The sequence below is a fragment of the Ailuropoda melanoleuca genome, chromosome X (assembly GCF_002007445.2).
Source record: "Ailuropoda melanoleuca isolate Jingjing chromosome X, ASM200744v2, whole genome shotgun sequence".
NCBI lineage: Eukaryota > Metazoa > Chordata > Mammalia > Carnivora > Ursidae > Ailuropoda > Ailuropoda melanoleuca.
In genome coordinates, this window is record NC_048238.1 from 33619365 (window position 1) to 33644365 (window position 25001).

General features: G+C 52.2%; 1 pseudogene; it reads left to right on the plus strand.

The window, feature by feature from the left end:
- Window positions 1–250: 250 nt before the first annotated feature.
- The window catches only part of LOC109490372, a 73612-nt pseudogene continuing 48861 nt past the window's right edge, over window positions 251–25001 (plus strand).

The following is a 25001-nucleotide window of genomic DNA, read 5'->3' on the forward strand; positions in this document are numbered from 1 at the left end:
AGCGCAGGCCCGCCCGGAGGCCCCGCCCCGACAAGGCGGGTGGAGGCGCCCAGGACCCAATGCCAGTGCGGTCGCCGCCCCGGAGCCCGGGGCCTCCCACGGCTGGCGGGGAGCGGGGGCTGAGGGGACCACGGGCAGGCCCCCCCGAGCCTACCCGAGCGTACTCCGAAGGAGCGCCTGGCCTTCCTCTCCGGCAACGAGGCGCTCTGGGCTGTGTACCTGCGGCCGGCAAGGGGCCGCCTTCGGCGCCATGTTCACGGGCACCGCGTGCGCCGACCGGGAGCTGCGGGCGGTGGAGCCGGGGTCCTCCCTGCCCTGCTCCGGTTTCTCTGCTCCCCTGACGTCACGACCAGGCGGCACACCCGCCGAGAAGCACGCAGTGCTGGCGCTCGAGGCCCACCGCGTGGACTTCCAGAAGAACGTCCATGCCCACCACGCGTTCCTGCGGCCGACGCGGGCCAGACTCTAACAGGAACCGCAGCCGGCCGGCCGGTGCCTGCAGAACGCCGGCAAGAACACAGCCGACGCCGTCCCTGGCGAGGGCTTCACAGACCTCGACCTGGACACGCTGGTGGCTGCGCTGGGGCCGGACACCCTGGGCACTGGGAGGTACGTTTGTTCGGCATCCTAGGCCGCCGGGCCGAGGGTCGGCGACAGCAGCCGCAGGTGATGCCCGAGAACAAGCGCAGGGTTCTGGGCCGGGCGCTCGCCCTCATCCGCTTCCCGCGGATGACCCTCGAGGAGTGTGCTGCAGAGCCCGCGCCGAGGGGCAGCCTCTTCCTGCACTTGACCGTCAGCCCTCAGCCACGTGCGGACCTCACCCACCAGCTGTGCTTCTGCCTCCGCAGGAAGGGGTGCGGCCGCATGAACAGCCTCCAGCAGGGGGAGAGCCGCTGGGCGTACTCTCCATCAACAAGAGCATTTTCGTGGCGGGCTTTGGGCTGTGTGGCTCCATCCACGGGCCCCCTGATTACCATGTGACATCCAGATCATCCACGTGGGCAGCACCCCGGGCTTGAACGACAGGGGCTTCGCCATGATGGTTCCACCAGCACCTTCTGGGTCATGTTCAAGGAGCCGGCGGATTGCAGCCCAACATCACACAGCGTGTACCATGCTCAAGGGCCTGGACTCACTCTCATTAGGCACCAAAGGCCTGCCCAAGGTGACCCATGAGCCACCCACGACGGAGGGCCAAGACAGGCTTTACCGTCTGCTCTGTGGCCAGGAACAGCAAGGCAGGTCTGTGAAGGACAGTGTCATCTCAGAGGTCATCTTCTACACCGAGGCCCCCCAGGGCCCCAGCATTGTCCAGGGAGGATGGCCAGGACCCTGAAGTCACCCGATGCAGGTAGGCCACTCCACATTTCGTGCCAACGCCCAGTGGCCCCGATGCTGTCTCTCCGCTCCCTGCCACATTTCTGGGCATCAGGAGAGGGTCTCCACATTCCCTGGTGGTGAGCACGGCTGCCTAGAAGAGCCAGGAGGTGGCTGGGTGGGGGGTGAGGGCTATGTGAGGCAATCCCTCAGGACTTGGGGTACAGGGCTGGCCTGGTCCCTCCCTGAGCTGAGGATCCACCGGGTCCCTGGGTGTGGTGCCCTACCCACCATCCCTGCATCTCAGGGTCACCTGACCAAGTGCCTGACCTTCGGTTTGAATAGGTTTTCGTCTCGTTTGTTTTGTTTAACTGCACGAGGCACGGCATCTCGGATTTCCATTTGTCTGGTAGGAGTTTGGAAGGGGCACTTCTAGTGCCTTTGGTTGGTGTCTTGTGTTCTCTTGTTTCAGTCAGTTCACTGGGGATGTTTAGGCCATCCTGAGCCTGGCCCCCAGCACGCTGGCCTGAGCTCTGGAAAGTAGGACTCGTGGGGGGGACCCGAGCCCCCGTCGAAGTCCTGAAGGCAGGCTTCCTGCCATGCCCAGGCCCACCCAATGGGCCTAGTGAAGGGCCGTACCTGTCTAGCCTGTCTGAATGGGCCCTTCCTGGCCCTTGAAGCTGAGTGCACGGACCTCAGACCCTATCTTCCTGGGAGGGGCAATCCTGTGAGCCAGCCTTGGTGGCCATGTCCCTGGCCCGCCCCACCTGGCCTTGGAGTGAACACTGCGCTCAGAGGTGCTGGAGGGCATGGTCCCTCCCCCAACTTCCAAGTACCTCCTCACTCCCAAACCCTGTGTATTTCTGCCCCAGTGATTCCTTCTAGAACCTGTGTCCTCCCCAAAGCCATGAGAGGTGTGCCGTCCTCCCACCATACCCTCAAATTTCTTTCAAATAAAGAAAAGAAATACACCTGCAAATGAATGAACAAAAAAACCAAAGACAACCCCACGGACAGCTTAGGCTTCCTATCGATAAGCATCGTCCTTGTTTACACGAAACAGTTAACAAAAATCTATGCTTTGGCATGGAAGACAGACAGACGGTAACGGGGAAGGCGTGTAGTAAAATAGTAGCTGTTTTGGTCTAAGAGTCCAGAGGCCTAGATTATCAAGCGGGGCCAGGCAGTCATAACCTGCGTGATCTTGAGCACGTCGTTCACCCCCTCTGCACCTCGGTTTCCTTCTCTGCCAAATGAGGGGTTTGTTCAAAACCTCTTCTCTGTGTTTACCTTTTGCATTCTATGACTTTACCGTTAAATCGTCACTGTAACTATGGATACTCCTCAAACCGGTGCAACTTTTTCTGAGTCACCGCGTTCTGTCGATCTGGCCGTGCGTCTCCAAGAGCTCATCCGTCGCCTGCAGACAGGTGCCAGCAGAAACCGCCTCACTTGGTTACAACTCGTGACATAAACCTGCCGCCCCAACATGGAGGACCCAGAACGTGTGCTAAGACCCTCCATATTCGTGGTGTTGCGAGAGAACCCATTTCATGCGCCAGCTGGAAGGGAGAGGCACGAATCCGAGGGCATCTCTGAGCTGCTCTGGGCTTTGCAGAAGCCCAGAGCAAAAGGCGGTGGGTGAGTTGGGATGTGGGGTGAAATTATGGTTGCGGTGCAAGCTGGGCAGGAGTCAGGGAGGCTCTGCAGTGGGGTGATTTTTCGGGATCATTGGTTGGATCATTGGTCCTCATCCCTGTTCCTTCTATAGCTAAGAAACCGACCTGTCGTTCTGTCCTTACAGTCTCTGATAGCCCAGCGTCCCAAATTCAGCAAATCGTGAAGTGTCGCTGTCGGTCTTTCTCGTATCCATTATGTTTTATCTTTGAACTTGACTGCCAGCTTCATAGACCTTCCAGTGCCTGCGTTCCGCGCATTCTTCCGGGCAGAGTTAGCAGACGCCCCGCGTGGTCGCAGACGCAGACGCCCAGGGAAACTCGCACAGTTGGGCCAGAGCAAGGGAAGTGGCTTGGTGGGCCCAGGTAGACAGCGAGTCGCCCGGCGCTCCCCGGAGAGTGGCTCCCTGCTGACGGGCGGGCTCCAAAGCTCGGGCTGTTCCGCGCGGGGCCGTCCCCTCGTAGCTTCACGTCGCCGTCCTGTGCCCATGAAGCGAAACCGGAACAAGCCGTTTGGGTGGTCGCGGCCACATCTGGCTGAAGTGCCCAGCTGTTGCTCTTTCCTCTCTTCACTTTGCAGTCCCCGTGATGCGGACTCATTACAGCTGTGATCGTTGCTGATGACATTAATGCGCTGTGCCGCTTCGGCGTCGCACGTGCCATCTGCTCCCATCAGCCCTGTGGGGTAAGTGGGAGGTAATTGTTTCCCATCGGTAGTCCATTTTCTCAGATAAAGGATGCGAGATTCAAAAATAAACATCCACTCTGAGTCATGGGGACGAGGCCAGTGTGGATCTGGGGGCAGCCATCCCATCTACCTCGAGGAGCGGGTGAGCCTGCTTTCCCGGTAATTCAAGTCGAAGGGCAATTTGATTCATTAACAGTGGCTTCGGGAGAGGAGGAGGTGCAGGGAGAGTGGAGAGGCAAATAAAAAAAAATCCTCGAGAGTTCTTATATACCAGCAGGGTCAGTGCAGAGAGGAGGGGAGGGCTGGCGAGAGAAATTGGTGATTCATCAGCGAGGGCTTGCTAGTGGATGGGAATGAAAGATAAGAGCCGTGTAGTTTCAGCATGGGCTCCCGCTCCACAGCCTCTGCTCCAGCTTCGCCTTCCCCACCGGGGACCACGGGTTCCAGATCAGAGTCGGGGAGGCAGTGTGCCAGGAGCGCCGGGCAGGGCTCAGAAGGTGGGCCAGCAGAGAGGGCAGGGTGGGGCGATGCCGGAGACAACCCTCGAGGCCAGCTTGCAGAAATTAGAAGGGAAACAAAGTGACTTAACTGCAGCTTCCCAGACTCCCAAGATGACTGGCAGGGCTTGCTTGCTTGCTTTTTCTCTTTCTTTTTTTTTTTTTTTAAGGAAATTGCATCCTGAAGTTCACTCCTCACCTGTTAAGAACTGCCACATGGTGTCTTCGATTTGACTTGCGCCTCCCCTCAAAGCCCAGCCCCACATCCACCAGGCATTTATTCAGCAACTGTGTACCAAGCTCCCAGTACATCTGTGCCATGGGCTGATTGCGCCGATTTCCCCTTATCTGTCATGACGATCAAACGAGAGTCCGTGCGGCCCAGGCCAGAGGCCGCAAAGGCCCTCAGTACACAAGGCGGCTGGGGTGAAGCACGCCCCGCCTTTGCCACATGCACCGGCTATGTTCTCGCGCGCTTCTTTATCCTGGAGGCCCTATGGTGCCTCCTGCACCGGCCTGCCTGCCGCCTGCATCTCCTGGATCAGGCACTGGTCTCATGCCTTCTGGGCCCCACTGCAGGTCCCCACTTGCTTCCGGGGACTGCCCCATCCCTGGGTGGACGGGGTGGGGGCAGGGCTCTCCTCCCAGCGCCCCTGGGGCAGCTGAGCCCCTGGAGGGGTCGCACTTGGGGCTCCTCCCTGCCATCCCAGCGCTCCTAAGCAAGGAGCGGGAGATACCTTTACACCAGGCTTGCTCCAATCGCAGCCAGTCCCGCTAATTGATTCATGTTATTTTATTTTCTGTACTGGTGGTTAGGGCCTCAAGCAATTTTATGCAAATTTATGAACCTTATGCAAATGAGGGCATCCCTAGACTAATTGCACACAAAATGGAAGCTTTGTGGGTACCTCCCCCATTCAAGTGTGCCCTGACTCCTTCTTATCCCTTAAATTACTCCCAAACTCCCCCATGCCCACAAGCCCCAGGATCAGCCGCTTCCCCCGCCCACCAGCCTTCCCTGCCCACGGGCTTCTCAGTGGCCATTTTGGAATGTTTGAGGGATAGCATCAGCTGTGCTTGCTAGGGCTGGTGGCTGCTGGTGTCCCGGCAAACCCTAGCCTCGGCGGACACCCCTCTCAGCTTGTTTTTATTTTATGCCCTTTGAATCCCACCCAGCTTCCTCTTCGAATCCTCCCAGGACAGGTGAAGTCCAGCCTACTGCAGCCTAGAACCTGCCCAAGGCTCATCAGACTGGCCGCATGTGGCCCCTTTGGGTAAGGGCAGGGCTGGATGTGGCCCTCCCATTTCCGGGAGACCCTGTCCCCAATCTTAGGCCCCTTCTTGGTCCGAGCACACTGGCAACTAACGCTCAGGAAGGTGCCGTCTTAGAAGCGCTTCCCTAGAAGCAGTGCCTGAGACAGGAATTTAGGCGCAAGTGACTTGTCGAGGGAGGGCTCTGGGGACTAGCCCGTGAGGGAAGCAGGGTAGGGTGGGGGGCGAGCTGAACAGATGTGGGTTCCGCTGAAGTCTGGACTCAGCAAGGAGCTCTGGAGTTGCCCACCTTGAGGCAAGGGAGTGGGTTTCTGCATCCGCCCCCACCCCTTGCCCCTTAAACAGGCTTCCACCAGCCCTCGGGGATGGGGGCGGTAATCTGCCAGACATTTGGGGGCAGGAAGGCTCCCACCCAAGAAGGTGTCAGCCAGCACCTAGCAGGTGGGGGGTGGGTGGCCAGCCCACGTAGGGGACCAACAGCATTTCCTCCTGGCACTAAATGAAATGCCGAGTCACACAACCACTAAGACCAAGGCCTTTCCATTTCTTTTATTTGTTTGTTTAAGCTAATTTAATTTTAACACCCCTGTAAAGCAAGCCATTTAAATCACACCCATTTTATAAATATGCTAGTGCTCAGGGCAGACGTTCCAAGGTCATATGGCCAGTAAACCTCCTAGACAGAGGAGGGGTTTGAACCTGGACTGACTTCCCTGCAAACCTGTCCCGCCTGGCAATGGGCCAGGACGTTTGTCTCCAGCCACTTAGATGTCCAAGGTCAGGACGTGCCACTTCAGGACTCTAATTTACCTAGCTTTTCTCAAGAGCCCTCTTTCCCTTATTCTCCCTTTTGTGTGGCTTCTTTTTACAAATTCCTTCAGAGGATGTGCGTTTGTGTGTGTGTGTGTGTGTGTGTGTGTGTGTGTGTGTGTGTGTGTAGGGAGGCAGGCACTGAACTCATAAAGGACAGGAAGCAGAGCCAAAGCTTTTCTATCTCCTTAACCCTTCCTTCCTCCCCCTTCCTCTCCCACTCTGTCCCATCCCCCCCTTCAGTCCCATTTTGGCTCCCCCCCATCTTCTCCTCCTCCCTTCCTCTCCCTTTCCTCCCTCTCACTCCTCCTGTTCCTGGCCCACCCTCCTTTCCTTCTTTCCCCATGTTACACCTTTGCCTCCCCTCTGCTTTCTTCCTTTCCCTCCAGCTCTACCCCATCACCTACCCTCCCCCTTATCTCCTCCCTCTTCCTATTCCCTTCCTTCCTTGCCGCCCTCCTCACCCTGCACCTGAGCCCCCACATAAGCTGAGGTCTGTCCCTCTGGGCTAGGGCAGCTGAGCAGGCAGCCCCTCCTCCGTGGCCCTCTGGGGTGGGGACAGCAGGAAGGGAGGCCAGAAGGACCTGGTCCCACCCCCCAAGGTGTGTTGGTGTCCCTTGGGGGAAGGTGCAGAGGAGGAGCTGCGTGGAAGAGGAGGGCGTCTAGAGGGGATCAGTTTATCTTGACTCAGGGAACAGCCCCTGGCCACACGGCCCCAGCCAGAGAATGGCTAAGCCAGGAACGTGCTGCGATCCTTGGAACCATGTAGCTGCCAGAAGGTAAAAGTAAACTGATGACGAATGTTGCACATTGGGCCCCTATTTGCTGCCCTTTGGCCCTTTGTACACATTGCAAGGTCATGGTTGACCCGCCTTTCTCCAGAAAGGTGCTCTCCATGCAGACCGACTGGCCAAGGAGGGAAAATGTTGTCAGAGCCGGCCTCTGCAGTAGCTCTTATCACGTGTCTGGTGTGGTGCGAAGTCTCCCCATTTTACAGATGAGGAAACAGAGGCACACTGAAGTTAAGTCACACAGCTGGTTAAGTGGTAGAGCCAGGGTTCAAACTCTCCAAGTCTGGCTTCAGGATCTGGGCTGTTAACCACTGTTCCAACAACTTCTCACCGAGTGTTTTGCTATTCAGGATGCCCCATAAGCGCAGAGAATGGGAGAGAGAACGACCTGGAACTCCTTTCTCCAGACAGCTGCCAGGGAGGCAGTCGCATTTCTCTGGGGCAGGTGGCCACATAGCTGGGAGTGTCTCTCTACCCTTTCCCTGCATCCGTGGGCTGTGTGTCTGCAGGTTCCTGTGTCTCTGGTCCTGTGTGGTGATTCTGGCCAAAACGCAAACTATCGGAAACATATTTACCCAGGAGTGTGGGGATAAATATCTGTGGTTCTTCTCCCCTGGGGGCACGGGTCCTGGGAGCCATCCCGTGCCACTGCAAGAACCTTATACATTGCCCTCCCCAGCTCTTCCATCCCTGTGGGGGACACTCGCCACTCGTTGCACTCGTGCCTGGGGGACTGGACGACCGGAATGAGTCATGGAGGGTACAGCTTTGCTGTAAAGGAAGGAAGCACATCACCAGGTGTCCTAAGTAGTCCCCTATGAATGGGGCTAAGAACCAACACCTTCCAAAATCCCTTCTAATTTAGGCATCTGTGATGAGAGCGGTCATTTGTTGAGGCCTTCCTCGGTTCCAGGCTTTTCACAAATGTCATTGCATACCTACGAATCAAGTATCATTATCCCCACTTTAGAGAGAGGAAAACTGAGACTTGCAGAGGCTAAGTGACCTCCTGGCCCGAGGCCGGCTGATCCCCACACCAGTGCTTTTCCCAACGGCGTCTCCCTGCCTGGGTCGGAGGGGAGCTGTGAGGTCCCCCTGCCAATGCTCCCCACTCGGCTTTGCCCGCAGCCCTCCTCCCTGCCCGCCCCTCCTCCTCCTCCTGTTCCCTCTCCTTCCCTTCTTTTTCCCATTTCCCACTTGCAGGTCAACCTGCCACCAACCCTCCCAGCTCAAGCCAGAAGGGGGAGCAGTTGGGGTGGCAGGAATGGCCCCCATCCTTTCCCTGCACCATCGCTCCCGGTCCTGCCTCCTGACTCAATTAGAGTTACTCCGGGGGTTAAAGAATTAAAATCTAAAGCTAGAGGGATCACAGAGCTGAGGACACGGCCAGGCGTGCGTGTGTGTGTGTGTGTGTGTGCGCACGCGAACATGCACACGAGTGTGCCTGTACCAGTGAGGTGCCTGTGGGAGTGTGAAAGAGGGTGTGTCTGGGTGTGGGTGGTGCCCGCACGCTCAGCAGTGTCTGTAACGGGGAGCAGAGCTGCTTTTAGCAGAGCAGGAAAGGGGTTTTCATGCGGGCTCAGTTGGCACTGGGTTCTCCCCCCAATGCAGGGGGTTGGCAGCAGGAGCCAGCCAGCCGAGGGCTGGGTGCACCCCAGCTTCACAGGGCCCATCCTGCACCTGCCTCTGGGTGGGCTTCCCGGTGGAGGAGTATTATATCTGCTTGGAGTGTCAGAAGGGGGCTGGCTGACAGAGAAGGCTGGGACTGGGGAACCTCATGGCAGTTCTGGGGAGCAGGAGGGAGAGGGAAGCCATTTTGACCAAGGAATCGTGAGGAAGGGCAGGCTTCCCCACCCCTCTCTAGGGCAGATGCCTTTGACTTGTGGGACCTCAGGAAAGAAGGAGGGGAGGGCCCGAGAGGGGTGCTGGGGGAGCTGAAGGGGCAGTTTAAGTCAGAAATGAAGGCTTTGGCTAGGCCCTCCCAGCCAGTCGCCTCAGCACGAAAGTGAGGAAGGAAGGGGGAGGGGCTGGCTGTCATGTCCTGGGAAGACCCAGATTGCATAAGTGCTTGTTCCCGAAGGCCTGGGGAGTCCTCTCTGTGTGGTCCAGTGCCCCACCCCCACGCCGCTGTCCCCGCCAAACAGGCTGGCCCTCACCGCCTTCTCATTATGAGGGCAGCCATTGACCATGCAGCCAAGGGGGAGGTGTGCTCACTCGCTCTCTCTCTCTCTCCCTCACTGGAGTGCTGAGAGACCCTCAGGCTCTTTGACAGCATAGGTCCGTGCTAAGAACAAATGGCTTCTGATGGGTAACGGGCCAGCAAGTGGCAAAACGACTGTCTCAGAGGCAGTCTCGGGGATTGCAGACGCTGCTTGCACAAAGGCGTAGACTGACGCCTAATTCCCGTGGCCGGGCACCTCGATCTCTTCGTCTGTGCCCCACTGTGGCACAAGCACTGGAGTTAATAGGGGAAGTACGATAATCAGGTGACTGAGTGGCCTCCACACGTCCTGTTGCCATGAAGACGAAAGTCCCATCTGCGTGTGAGGTTTCTGATCAGTCCCTGGAAATTGGAGGCCCTCTGGAGCCCCTCACGTCCAGGGCCCGGCAGAAGGGCCGGCGGAGCCTTTGTCCCACCCGCTTCTGACCCGTGTAGGCTTGCTTTGCTAGAAGGAAAACTTTTGCTGCCCTGTCCACAGTTTTCTTTCAGGTAGAGCCTCCTCAGTCCCCGTTTGGAGAATGACAGGGGTGGGTCTTAAAGGAGAGCGCTCCCTGCATCCTCCCCCTCGGCCAGCACAGTGGCCCTCCGCCAAAGCCCGAGTCAGCCAAGCCAGGGCCTGCCTCCGGGAAGCCCCTTCGGACTCCAGCTTCTGAGCACATTTATAATGAAATTCAAACGAGATTGAGGTTATCCAGGGTGAATGAGGCTGCTCCTTGTCCCCCCTTTCTCTGGAGACGGCTGCGGACTGGAGATCTCAACGTGCTTCAAGAATTGTCTTTGAAAGTGGGGTTCGATAGGACAGAGCGGATATAGGCCAGGGTGGGAGTGGGATTCGCCCCTGATATCCATTTAAGCCCCAGGGCTACCATTCCTTAGCTAGAAGAGAATAGGGACAAGGGGCTTCAGGACCTGATCTGAACACCTGCATGCCCTTTCAATCGTCAGGAGGCTTCTGGCGTGGGATCACCGTTGCTGTGCACAGCAGCAGACCCCGGCTGTGAACCCCCAGGCCCATTCCAGCCACCGTTGGGGGAACTGAACTCAGCCCAGTGGGAGGGATATGCTTCATTGCCTCTTCTGGCTGAGAATCTGTGTTAGTTTTCGGCTGCGTCTTTTCTTTTGCCACCCAAGGCATTAGCCCATCCCTGGGCTCTCCTAAGCAACAGAATGCCATCCAGTGAGGGGCGGGGGGGGCATCCACTCAGAACTGCCCTGGCCAGGACCAAAAGCCTCGCGCCTTCTGCCCCGGGGCTGGCCACGCTTCCTGTATAGGAGGGCAGGCCAGGCCGGGTGGCCAGGCTCAGACTCGGGCTGACCTGCTCGCAGCAGTACGGAACCCTGGCCCCCAGTCTGCGGGATTCCAGCAAGGTGCCATTTCCATATTCTCTGGCAATAACTAATTAGCGATTATAAAGCTCTTTGAAATATGAAGTGCTGCATGATAATATCTGTAATGAGCCTGATTCTTTCCCTCTTGCATGCAGGGGTGGGGGGAGGAGAGTAGGTTTTACACCCATTAAGGGGGAGTTGGGCTACAAAGCAGCTTCCCTTCCCCAAGGGGCATCAGAGTCCTGGTCTGATCAAGTGGTCCTGGGGAGGGGGCATGGGAAAGCACCCCCCCCGCCGCCCCCCACAAGGCATCACTTTGACTCCCGTCCTTCTCCAATACTCTACCACCCATCCCCATCAGCTGCTTACCAGCTTCTGACTTACCCTCCCCTGGGTGGGAGCAGGAGGGGGTGCTGAGGATGATGGATGGAAAGGGGAGAAGAGAAAGGTGGAGTTAGGGTGAGGAGAACGAGCGGGGCTCGTGGTCTCCTTAATGTGGTTTAGAATTTCATATTAATATATCACCTCAGAAAAAATTAATGAGAAACGTGAAGAAAATAGGATAATGAATATGATAATATATGGGGAGTGCTTTGGGCTTCTTGGAACAAAGGTGCAAGGAATTATTGCTGTGATTTTCTCACGGTGCGTATATATTTTTATTAAACTCTAAAAAAAATGCCAGTAGATTCACTTCTTTGCAAGGTATTAACGCCCCGCAGAGGAGTCGTTCTTCAATTAGTTTCCTGAGCCTCGGCCCACCTCTTGGCTGTTTTCTTGTCACTCTTCTGGAGACTTCCAGCTTAAGGGACGGGGGGGGGGCAGTAGATTAGAACGCTCAGAGGCTGTGTCCCAAGTGTCTCATGCACACGTGCCCGGGGAGAGGGCCTCCTGAGCAACTGGAGCTCAGAAGGGCCAGCAGGGAGTTGAACGAAGACCAGAACTAGAAGGCAGAGCCCTGGCTGGATGACCACTCGAGGAAGCCGGAGGGGAAGGACAGAGTACTTAGGCTCACTCTCCTGGCCTCTCTCCCTGGCCAAGGGTCTACTCAGGCCAGGCTTCTTTTCAATGATTTAAACATAATTGAATATAAGTTCCCAGTTGGAAGGGAACTTTGTGGGGCTACCTTGCCAAGGGACGTCAGAAGCCAGAACGAAGCCGAGAACCACCTCTCTTTCCATTTCTCGCTCCCCTGGGCGAGTGGTTCTCAGAGCACAATCCCTGGACAACAGCACAGTGTCACTGCCATTGAGTTAGACGTGCGCATCCCCAAGCCCCATCCCAGACCCACTGAATCAGAAATGGTGGGTATGGGGCCGAGCAGTCGGTTTTAACAAGTCCTCCTGCACGCTTAAGTTGGAGGACGCTTGTGCTGGAAGGTTTATTAGGGAATGCCCTTGGGACCGGTGCTCATGGGAGGGAGGGGAGGATGCAGGCATGGGCAGAAGGAGATGTCAAGCTCTGATGAAGGCCCAGGGATAGCCTTGGGTGGCCCATCACAGTTGCAGCCAGTCGAGGCAAGATGACCAGACCTGCACCCCACTTTGGACCTCACTCCTGGCCTTGGCCACTGTCAGCAGCTGAGCTGTGTCACTCTAGGAGGAGGGATGATCTAGGGATGGCGCTCTCTGCAGCCGGGCTGTGATTCCCTCCCCGAAAAGGGATCTGCATGCATCACCACGTTGGACTATGTAATTGTAGTTGCCATAGGCAAACAGGAAGCCAGAGTGAACCTCCGTCCTCACTCCCACCCCATGCGGGGGCACAGACCTCTCACTCCTGTCAGCACACTTCAGATAACCGTGTACCCAGCCGGTATCCAACAGAGAAGCTGCTGAGGAACGTGAGGGCTTGGGTCTCGCAGGGCCATGGGACTCACTCCCACTTCTGCCACTCACCAGCTGGGAGGCCTTGGCCAGATTTCTCTCTGCCTCCCTGAGCCCATTTCTCGGTAGGAATTGCTATTAGTCTTAGAAGTAGTTGTTCATAAAGGACCTAGGAAATTGCAAACACTTTCATTCACTCAATAAATCTTGACTGAGAGCCAGCTATATGTTAGGCTAGGAATGCCCTTCCTGCCCTCATGGCCTTGAGAGTCTAATGGGGGGGAGGTCAGAAGTCCAATAAACACAGATATTTAACTATGAATTATGGTGTTACAAAGGAACAAAGCAGGAGGCCAAAGAAGATACAAAGGAGCACAATTTAGATGGGAGTGGGCTCTTTCCAGGTGCAAACATGCAGCTGAGGAATGAAGGATGTGGAATCTTCTGGAAGTGATGGGGGATGGGGGCGGCATTTTGAGCAAAAGAAATAGCCAATACAAAAGGCCCGAAGCAGGAAAGGGCTTGGTTCCTTCAGGATCCTGGGCAAAGGTGTTGGGAGTCGGGCACAGAGCCCTGAAGGCTGTGCCAAGGAGTTGGGATTTTATGCACCGTGCAGTAGAAAGCCACCAGAAAGTTTTAAGGGGGACAGTGACAGGGATTGCTCTGGCTGCAGTGTGGAGGCGGGTCGTTGGGGCATGAGTGAGTAGTGTTAGGGACTATGGCTCTGTCCTGGTGAGAGATGATGGTGGCTGGGACCAACCAGGTGGTGTCATGAGGGGAACAGCTGCGGGCAGGTTCCAGATAGACTTTGCAGCAGCGCCAATAACACTTGGTCGTTGGTTGGAAGTGAGCAGATTTGGTTCCTTAGTTTCTGGCTGAAACAACTCAGTAGAGGGAAGTACAGTTCTCGAAAGTGGCCGCGGGGTGCTCGAGGAGGAACAGAGATGAGCAGTGCTCAGTAAAGCTTAATTCCCCCACCTGTTGGCTAAATGCCTGTTGAACTGAATCAGAGAGGTCCTGATGCATCTCAGGGGCCATTGCAAAGAATCCAGGCAGCAAAGGATTGCAATTGGAGGGACCTCACTAAGGCACAGCGAGCAAGAAGAAAAAGGACAAGGAGAAGGAGGAAGAGAAGAACAAAGCAAAGCAGACGGTGTAGCCAGTCCACAAGAGCTGATAGCCATCGAGTCCTGGGCACGGGCCACATGCTATTCTACGCACTTGATACGTATTATGTTATTTATTCCCTACAGCTATTCTGCGAAGCACAGAAAATTGTCATCCTTATTTTACATACAAACAAAAGGAGGACCAGAGGGGTTATGTAACTTGTGCGGGGTGGGGGGGCGTGGCCACAAAGCGGTGCAGCGCCCGGCTTTGACCCAGGCGGCGCGGTTCTGGAGTCTGAGGCCCGACGCATGATACCTCTGTTCCTGTCATAACGGCGGCTGGTGCTAAACAGCCAGCTACCACGAGAGCGGCTTCACACACCCCTGTCGTCAGCCTCATTTCATCAGTGTGGAACCTGGCGGCTCGGAGGTGCGGCGACTTGCCCAAGGTCACTCAGCTAGAAAACGGCTGAACCAGCATTCAGACTCCAGTCTGTCTGACTTCCGGGGCCCTGCCTTTCCCCAGAGGCATTCAGACTGTCTTCAAGAGTAAGGAGATAAAATAAGTTTGCTCTAAGGTCACCCCAGTGGCTAGATTTTATGCCTGCGATAGTAATAGAGACATGCCAAATATCTCCCCCCGCCCCGCCCATATCCCTCCATACGCTCTCAGATTCTCCCTGGACCTCAAGTGTTCATTCCTCGTCCACCTCGCCCTTCCTTGGTGCGGCCAGCTGGCATTTCTTGAGGCTAAGCCATGTGCCCAGTTCTGCTGTAGGTTCTGTGGTTCAAAGTGAATTTAACACCGTATCCCTGACCTTGGGATTTGCAGTGCAGTTGGAGAATATTAAGGACAGGCATGTAGCTCTCTCTGGTTGCTCGAGCACCTTCACGTCATGTTTTTACCATGGACCCTGACCAGGTTTAGCACGGGCCTTTCCACAGATGAAGACAGTTCTGCCCACAACCACCTGAGCTTGGAAGAGGATCCTGAGCCCCAGAAAGGAACACAGTCTGTCTGACACCTTACTTGTAGCCTTACAGAAATTCAGCAGAGGCCCCACTTAAGCTGTGCTCAGACTCCCGCCCCATGGAAATGGTGGGGAACGGATGTGGTGGCAGACCACGACGTGTGTGGTCACTTGTCATGCAGCACGGGAAACTCATTCTGATGGCCACACTATAGCCCATGTCACACTCTCCCCTACAGCGTGACCTTGATATTCCTCCCATCAAGAGGTGGAGGCTAATTCTCCTGACCTTGAGTCCAGATGGGCTTGTGACTCCTTTGACCATAGAGGGCAGTAGAAGTGACACAGATTTCCAGTGCTGGGTCGTGAAAGGCCACGCAGCTTCCGTCTTGTCCTTGGATCACTTGCACTTGAAGCCCCAAGCTGCCATGTAGGCAGTCTGATGCCTCCGAGGCCACCACGCCAGGAGGCTCTCCGCCGGCTCGCTCTCTTTGGCTGTCCAAGTCTTCAGGTTAGCCCAGCGCAGACTCTAGACGTGTGACAGAACAGACCTGCAGATGATCCCAGCTTCCAGCCACTGAGTCACTCCCAGATGTCTGGTTCTTTCCAGTGGACTTTCTAGACATCATGGGTGAGAGACAAGCCTGCCCCTCTGTGCCCTAAGCAAATTCCTGGCACACAGAATCCATGAACATAATAAAACCATTTCTGTTTTACCTTACTGAATTTGCGGGAGTTTGTTATATAACAATAGTAATCAGAAAACATGGCCAAACTCCAAATCCAGGGGGTGAGGAAATAAACTCTGCCTACTCCAAATATGAAATCCTGCCAATTCACCGGGCAGAGGGCATGAACGTGTCATCTTAATATAACAAGGGCTGGAAGGATCGGGAGCAATACTGCAATCTACTACAGAGCTTTCGATCCAGCTATGTTAAGAATTCAGCTGAGGCCCAGAGAGGGCTCTTGCTTTACCTGCAATCACACAGCCTCAGTGTCAAGTCTTCACACTCACCCCGGCGGGCATCCAGGATCATCCCTCTCTGCGCATTTGCCCACCCCGAGCTGGAAGTGGTTGAACCAGCCTGACCTGAGAATGACCTTCCCAGCAAAAGGAGGAACCCAGTGAACACAGACCCTGAACGATTTCCTTCGCTTTAAAAAGCCCCGGGCCCGTACCTGTTGTAAATGGCTGCCCAGTAGCGAGGTTTATTGGACTTTGTATCCTAAGAGTCTGTTTTGTGGCTGCACACCCATGATGGGTCACCCATTTTTTTTAAAGATTATAAATGTAACATGCAAAAATCATATTTGTTACATTTATACATATTTATATCATGCATTTGCAGTATATAGAGGCACTCAGAGTATATATTATTTATAAGCATTGCTGCTCGGCTCAGGTTGGTTAGAAAGGCTCAGAGTGAGAGTGTGTTTGTAAAGTGCTCCAGGGTCCTCTGGGATGAGGGCAGCTATGTAAGCGCAAGTCATTATCATTAAACTAAACTGCCTTCCTCCGATTACTGACAGCAGCGAAGAGGTTCTCCCGCCTCTCCTGCCCCTGCGCGCGGCCTGGTAATGCTGGGATAATATAAAGATAATATTACCGTAATAAGTGCTTTGCAGCATTTATGCCTTTATTAGCAGCGGCCATATTGTAAGGCAGGGAGAGGCCTGCAGAAGTGCCAAGGGGTTGGTGCCCAGGGTGGAACACTCAGGGAGACGAGCAGAATTCTGGGGCCAAGCTCAATGCAGGGGCAATGTAGCATGAGGTCAAATTCTCCCTCTTTATCCCCTCCTGCAGTGCCTATTTCCAATTGCAATTGGTTTCCGAAAATGCTGTTGAGTCCAGCTGGGTCTGGGGTTGGGTGGGGTATAATTGAGACAGGGCACGGGGGTGGGGGAGGGGAGCAGCTTCTGGAGCCCTAGCCCCAGGGACACCCCGCTGCATTTTAAGTGGCCTCCAAACCCAGGGGAGGCCCCGAATTGACGGCAGAGGCCCTCGATTTGATTGGCGTGTAACAGAGACGGCCACAAAAGCCAGGGGCTTCCCAGAGTGAAATTAATCCCCAGGGGTGAACGGCTTCATTGGTTGCCCCCATGAAACTATGAGAGAGTATAAAAATAAGCAGGAGCTTCAGAATGGTTCTTACGTTTTACAAAGAGCCCCTCAGAGCCCTCAGTGTGGCATGTATGCTACACTGGCCTCAGGTGGCGGGTATCCTTCTGCTACCCTTGCCACGGGGAGGAAGGTGTCATTTGTAGAACTTGTATCTCAAGGCTTGGAGACCTCCTGTTGTCACGTCCACAATCTCATCTGACCCTTCTCTAACAGCTCTGTGAAGCTCATCTTCTCTGTCAGCCCCATTTTAGAGAAGTGGAAACTGAGTTCCAGAAGCGTAGAGAAGGGTAGACCAAGGTGGTGTGTCAGGAAGAATCAGAACTGAAATTCAGGCCTTTTGGCCCGAGGTCAGATCAGTGACCCGTCCCTGCGCACTCTCTGGCCTGCCCAGGGAGGATTCGTGTGACGGAAAGGGCCCTACCTTCCAGTCTTGCTTTGGAGGAGACAAAATCAGCAGTGAGAAGGCCAATGTGCTGGCCGTCCATTGCTGCATAACAAAGCACCCCGAACCCAATGGGGTAACCCAGCCGCTATTGTGTGGGGCGACAGGGCTCAGCGAGGCAGCTCTTCCTTGGCACCGCTCCTGGTGTTGCAGTCCTGTGGCTGGAGGTGGGGACAGCTCACAACCTTCTTCTCTCCGGTGCTTGGGCTCCGGAGACTCCAACAGAGGGGGGCCAGCACAGCGGGGCCGCCTCCATCATCTGTCCAGCACGGCAGCCTGGGGACAGCTGGATCGCTTACATGGCAGCACTGGGCCCCCAGGGTGGCTGTCCCGTGAGCGAAAGCCAGATGGAAGGTGTATAGGCCTTTATCATCTGGCCTTGGAAATCACACAGCATCGCTTTTTGTGACTCTTGCAGTTATTTGTTCGGAGTGACTCATGAAAGCCAGCCCGTATTCAAGGGAAGGAGGACTCCCCTGCCTTTTCATGGGGGGGGGGCGCGAAAACTCGACGGCATGTTTTGAAAGCACCACAGTGCTGTTCAGACCACTTCTCCTGGAGAGTCCTGGCAGGAGCCCTCCTGCCTCCTTTAACTGGCCAAACGCGCCCCCCCCCNCCCCCCCCGTCTCTCGTAAGGTGCCTCGCGGGCTCTGGCTCACTCCCCGTGCTCAGGTGCTAAGACACCAGAAGGCCGAGGGCAGGCCAGGCGCCCAGGGGTGACCCCTGTCCTGATTAGGGGGTCAGGGCTCCCCCCCCACCCCAGTTAAAAGCCCCAGTAACCGGGCCTCTGCGGGAGCTGCTGGCAAGGGTGGGTGGCAGAACCTAAGTGACAGCCCCTGGGCCCAAGCCGCTGAGAAGGTGTGTTTGCCTTTTGGCTGAGACGCTTTAAAACCCCAGCGGCTTGGTTTCATTTTGAACCTGACAGATAAAAGACCGACTTTGACTGAGAATATTAACTTTCTGGCTCCCGCCCAAGAAAGCTGAACAGATGAGGAAATAATATAAAATAAAAGGCGTCTGCAAACACTGATTGTCGGCTGCTTTCCATAAAATACGCCCACTGTTATGTGTAACGCTCCTTGGAGCCTTTCATTGCTCGGCTCCCTCCCTCTTTCTCGCTCCTGGTGCCTGAGGAACTGCCTTCTCTTATTTAGGAAAAAAAAAAAAAAAAAGACAGGAAGAGAGGAAAGGGGGCCTGTGCAAAAATCCGCCCCCCCTCCCCCGCAGGAGGGCCAAGCCGGTGCACCCACAGGCTACAGCCTTCTGGCTCCTCGCTGAGGACGGTGGGGGAGACTCCTGGGCCCACCCCAGGAGACCTGGCTCTGGGGTCTTGGGGAGAAGGCAGGCCCTCTGGGGCAGCTCCTCCCCTGTCCCCTGCTCGAAGCTGCTTTCAGACGCCAGGGGAGCAACTACGTGGGGGCAGGACTAGGGGGGACCACACTTGTCATGCCTGGTCTTGCACCCTAAGAAAACAGGATGACTTGCCTGTTAGTTTGCTCTGGTGGCTGTAATGATGGACTACGGAAGGGGAGGCATAAAGCAACAGAAACATACCACCTCAGGGTTCTAGAGGCTGCAAGTCCGAGATCAGGATGGCCACGGGGTTGGTTCCTTCTGAGGGAGGGAGGGCCCTGACAGAAGGATCTGTTCCAGGCCTCTCCCCTTGGCTCATAGATGGCCGTCTTCTGCCCGTGTCCTCACCTGGTCTTCCCTCTGTGGGTCTGTGTCCGAACTTCCTCTTCTTAGAAGGCTGCCAGTCATACAGGACTACAGCCTACCCTAATGACCTCGTTTTAACTCCATAGCCTCAGTAAAGGCTGTGTCTCCAAATACAGTCACGTTCTGGGATGCTGGGGGTTAGGGCTTCAACGCGTGAATTGGGAGGGGACCCAACTGAGCCCATAACAACTCTTCAGCCTGAGAACTGAAATGATGGTGGGGACATCCCCGGAGCTGTGTCGTAAAGCAGTGGCCTTGGCTGCTTCTGCTGTGTGTCCTCCTGCCCTGCCTGGGTCAGTGGAAGCCTTGAGTGTGCAGGCAGGCTGTCAAGGGGCTCCTTGAAAAGCAGAGTTCTTGACGGCATCGACTCCCTTCCCCACCACTCTGGCCACTGCACAGCTGGGCCCGGTTCGTGAGGGAAGGCCTCTGGGCTGTTTAGGTAGATAAGGTCAGTAAGGGACGCAAGAACTGGAAGATGGCCACCGACCCCGGACACCTTCCATGCCTGGTCTGAGCAGGAGACAGGAACCGAAACTCTGCCACCAACTTCATCTGGGGTACCGGGCACATTGCCGTAGTGCCCCACACCCACTTTTCTTATCTAGAAAACGAAGGAGATGTAGCCATTTGCCATTGAGTGGGTCCTGTCTACCTAAGTCTGGCTGGGCCCATGATGTCAAGCCATCCAGCAGGCCAGCGGAGGGGGGCTTCTTATTGTACAGACCTCAGGGGAAAAGGTCAGAGGTTCCCATGAAGTCACAGCCATGGCCCTCTCTTGCCTCACCCACTGTAGGCACATCCTCTCGATGCTTCGGCATCCAGAGGCCTGAAGCAGTTACAAGATCTGTGAGTCGGCCTTCAATTGAGCAGAACACAGGGGAAATATAATTGCTCCCAGGGCAGTGTTTCTCAGACTTTTTTTTTTTTTTTTACTACAACACTCAGAAATTCTTATAACCCCTAAAACACACACACGCACACACACAAACTCTTTACCTTCAATTATGTCCAGAACTGTCCCAGCAGCCTCCTAGCTGGTCTCCCTGCTTTTCCCCTTCCCCACCTGGCCAGTCATTTCTCAACCCAGCAGGGAGAATGAGCCTTGAAAAGGCTAAGTCACACTGTGTTACTCCTTGGCCTAAAACCCTCTCATGGCAGCACCTCAGAGGAAAAACCCAAGTCCTCCCATGGACTGACAAGGCCCTCTGTGTCTGGCCCCTATGACCTCTGTCCTCACCTCCTCTTCTCCCCCTTGCCCCCCTGCGTGCCAGCCACACAGCTCCTCCTTCCCATCAGACAAGCCAGCACCTTCCCCTCTCCACCTCGGGGCCAGCTTCTGGAAAGGCTGTGGACGGTGGGAAGGGCCCTATAGCTCTCTTCTCAGGAGCTCAGGGGACAGTGAGGGTCCCTTCCGTGCAGGGCTGCCCGTGCCCACCTTGGCCCCCACCACAAGCTGCTAAAAGGGGCCAGTGCCCCCTCCTTGCACCTTCGTTGCAAATCGGTTGGCCGTGCTACCATGGGTTTATTTCCAGATGCTTTACTCTGTTTCACTGATCTACATCCGTCCCTTTGCCGGTACCATAGCGTCCTGATTATTGTAGCTGTGAAGCAAGCCTGAGAATCGGGTACTATGATTTCTCTCTTCTTCATTCTTTTTCAAATTTGTTGTAGGTCTTCTAGTTCCTTTGCCTTTTTATATAAATTTTAGAGCCAGCTTGTTTATATGTATAAAAATCCTGCCAGGGTTTTGATTGGTGCTGTATTAAATCTATAAATCATTTTAGTGAGGAATTGACATATTTATTATGGTGAACTTTAACAATGCATGACCATGGTACATCATTCCATTTCTCCAATTCTTTTAGGGTCCTCTTTGACTTCCTTCATCACTGCTCTGGTATTTTTCAGCAAATGGGCCCTGTTCATGTCTTGTAATATTTATGCCTAAATAGTTCATTCTTTTGGAGTGATTATAAATTGTATTCCTTTTTCAAATTGTGGTTTACAATGGTACATTGCTAGTACACAGACTTATAGTTTCATTTCATATGTCGAACTTACATCTGCAACCTTGCTAATAAACTTACAGTTCCAGGAGATTTTGTTTTATTTTGTAGACTCCTTGGGATTTTCTGTGTCGACAATCACATTGCTGGCAAATAGAGAGGACTGTATTTTTTCCCTTCGAGTATATGTGCCTTTATTTCTTCTTGCCTTATGGCCCTGTCTAATCCACTGGTGTTGAATTGGAGGGGTGAAGGTGGACATCCTTGCCTTGTTCCTGATCACAGGGAGAATGCATTCCGTTTTGTATCATTAAGTATAATATTAACTGCAGGGCTTTTGTAGATTCCCCTCTACCAGGTTGAGCAGGAGTCCTTCTCTTTCTAGTTTGCTGAAAGTTTTTATTATGAATGGATGTTGAATTCTGTCATGTACCTTTTCTGCCTTAGTTGATAGGATCCTATGTTTTTTTTTCTTTAGACTGTCAACATTGTGAATTATATTTATCCATGTTAGAATATTGCATCTTGGAGAAAAATCCCACTTGATTATGTTACAGTTTTATGTATTGGTGGGTTCAGTTTGCTAATATTTCACTGAGGATTTGTATGTCTGTGTTCATAAGAGATATCAGGGTGCAGTTCTCTATTCTGGTGCCCTCTTTGTCTGGCTTTAGAATAAGAGTAATGCTGGTCAGATAAAATGAGTTGGGGGCATTCCATGCTCTGCTATTCTTTGGAAGATATTTTATAGAATTGATATTATTTCTTCTTTAAATGTTTGGTAGAATTTACCAGCTTGGCCTAGAGATCCTTTTTTGGAAGGTTTTAACTACAACTTTAATTTATTTTATAGTTAAAGGACCATTTAGGTTCTCTATTTCATCTTGGGTGAGTTTTGCTAATTTACAATTTGCAAGGAATTGGTCCATGCTGTCTCATATGCATGGAGTTGTTCCTATTATTCTCTTATGCTTTTAATGTTTTCAGGGTGTGTAATGATATTTCCTCTTTCCTTCCTGATATTAGAGATTGGTATTTTCTCTCTCTTTTTCTCAGCCTTGCTAGAGATTCACCAATTGTATCAATCTTTTCCAAGAACTAGTTCTTGGTTTGATTGATTTTACCAATTGCTTTTTTGTTTTCCATTTCGTTGATTTCTCTTCTTTATTATTTCCTTCCTTATGCTTGATTTGGATTGATGTTGTTCCTCTTTTCCTAATTTCTTAAAATGAAAGCTATTGGTTATTGTTTGAGAGCTTTCCTTTTCTAATGTAGCATTGCATGCTATAAATTTCCCTCTGAGCACAGCTATGGATACATCACACAAATTCTAATATGTTGCATTTTATTTTCGTGCAGTTTAAAATATATTTAAGTTTCTCCTGATATTTCTTCTTTGATTTAGAAGTATGTGGCTAACTTTCCCAGTATTTGGAGCTTTCCCTTGTGCCTTTGTATAATCGATTTTTAGTTTCATCCCATTATGGTCTGAGAGCATATTTTGTATAATTTCAGTTCCTCTAGATTTGTTCAGATTTGTAAAATATTGTCTAAGTGAATGTTTCACGTTCACTTGGAAAAACTGTGCTCGCTTGTTGTTGGGTAGAGTGTTCTATAAATGTCAATTAGATCCAGTTGGTTGGCATCATTGTTCAGTTCTATATGCTCACTGATTTTCTGCCTACGAGTTCTATCTAATACGCGAGGCAAGTGTTGAAAAGTTTCTGCCTATAATTGTGGATTTGTCTATTTCTCTTTTCAGTTCTGTCAGTTTTTGCTTCATATGGTAGAAACTCTTTTGTTAGGTGCATGCATTTTTAGCACTGTTATGTCTTATTGGTGAATTGATCCTTTCATCATTATATAATGTCCCTTTTGATCCTTGGTAATTTTCTTTGCTCTGAGATTTCTTTTGTCTGCTATTAATAGAGCCACTCCAGCTTTCTTTTGATTAGCATTTGCATGGTGCATCTTTTTTTTTTGTCCTTTCACTTTTAACCTATCTGTATCGTTATATTTGATATAAGTTTCTTGTGGATAGCACATACCTGGGTCATGTTTTTCTTCTACCAATCCATTCAGACCATCTTTTACTTAATTGATGCGTTTAGACCATTTATATTGATGTAATTTTTGATGTTTGGATTAATTGTACCATTTTATTATTTGGTTTCTGTTTGTTCCTTCTGTTTTCCGTTCTTCCGTTTCCCCTTTCTTGCCCAATTTGGGGTTATTTAAACATTTCCTAAGTAGAGTTTTTATTTTGGAAAGATTTGAGATTTATAAAAAGTTGCAGTGATGGTATAGAGTTCTTATATAGCCCTCACCGAATTTCCTCTAACGTTAACAGCTTCCAGTACTCTGGTACATTTGTCAAAATTAAGAAACAATAATTGCTACATTATTATTACTTGAACTCCAGGCTTTAATTTGTATTTCACCAATTTCTCTACTCATCTCATTTTTGTATTCTGAGATTTAGTCCAAGATACCATACTGTATTCACTCATAGTGTTATTTGAACATCTTTTATATTCTATTTTAGTTTATTGTGATTTTGACTCTATCTCATATGGTTATTTTAGTGGTTGCACTAGGTATTATAAAACACATACTTAACATTTCACCATCAACTTAGAATCGATATTTTGCCACTTCAGTTGGAATGTACGCAATCTACCATTATTTATGGGCCTTTACCCTTCCCCTTTTGTATTGTATTTGTCTTAGATATTACATCTACACGTATTAAGCCCTCCTGAAGATGCTGTTATAATTTTTGCTTTCAATGGCCAAACGTATTTTAAATATCTCAAAATTGAAGAATGATCGATTGCATTTACTCCAATATTGACCATTTCTGTTGCTCTTCTCTTATTTCTGGTATTCCAAATTTCCTTCTGTTATCATTTCCCTCTTGTTTGAAGAACTTCCTTTAGCAGTTCTTTCTGAGCTGATCTGCTGGTAACAAATCCTCTTAATTTGTCATCATCTGAGCATATCTTCATTTCACCTTCATTCATTCATGAAACATATTTTTACTCAACTTAAAATTTTGTGGGCAGTTTCATTTTAACACTTTCAAAATGCTGTGCTGGGGCACCTGGGTGACTCAGTTGGTTAAGCATCTGACTCTTGATTTTGGCTCAGTCATGATCTCAGGGCTGTGAGATCGAGCCCCGGGACAGGCCCCAAGCTTAGCAGCGAGCCTGCTTGAGATTCTCTGCCTCTCCTCTTGCCCCTCCCCCCTGCACTCTCTCTCTTTCTCACTCTCAAATAAATAAATAAATCTTTAAAAATGCTGTGCCATTTCCTTTCGGCCTCCATCATTTCTGTGAACTGTTTGCAGTCATTCAAATTGTTGCTCCCCTACAGGTAAACACATTGTTTTTCTCAGGCAGCTTTCAAGAATTTTTCTTCATTTTCAGTTTTCACCACTTCATGATGTGTCTACTCACGGATTTCTTTGAGTTTGTCGTATTTGGGGTTCACTCATCTTCTTGAAGACATAGTTTATGTCCTTTGCCAAACTTGGAAAGATTTCGGCGGTTATTCCTTCAAATACATACTTTTTTAGCATTGCACCCTCTCTCCTCTCCTCTAGGTCTCTGAATCATAAATGTTAGACCACACTGGTCCCTGAGGCTCTCTTCATTTTTTTCAGTATTTGTTCTGTCTGTTATTCAGACTGGATAGTTTCTGTTGATGTCTTCACATTCTGACTCTTCCCCCTGCACACCTCCACTCTAGCCTATTCTTAGAGCAGCCAGAATGATCCACTGAAAACTCAGGTTGGAGTGAGGCCCTCCTCTGCTCAGAACCCTCCATCTCACTCAGAATCAAAGCCTGGTCTTACCATGGCCTACAGGGACCTAGATGATCTGGCCCTTACTACCTGACTAGTTCTATGTTGCACTAGTCCCCCTTGCTCCTTTGGTTCTGGCCACCTTGGCCTCTTCGCTGTTCCTCTAATACTTCAGTCTGTTCCCGCTTCATGGCTGTTGTACTGCCTGGTCTTGCTTCCTGGGGCTGTCTTCCCAGTGCTTCATAGAGCTGACTTCCTCACCTCTACAAGTCTTCGCTCAACTGTCTTCTTTTCAGTGAGGCCTTCCGTGACCACCCGCTCTAAAATTGCAGCCCCACTTTTGCCTTTCCTTGCTTTATTTTTTCCCCTATTGTATTACCTAACATGATACATAATT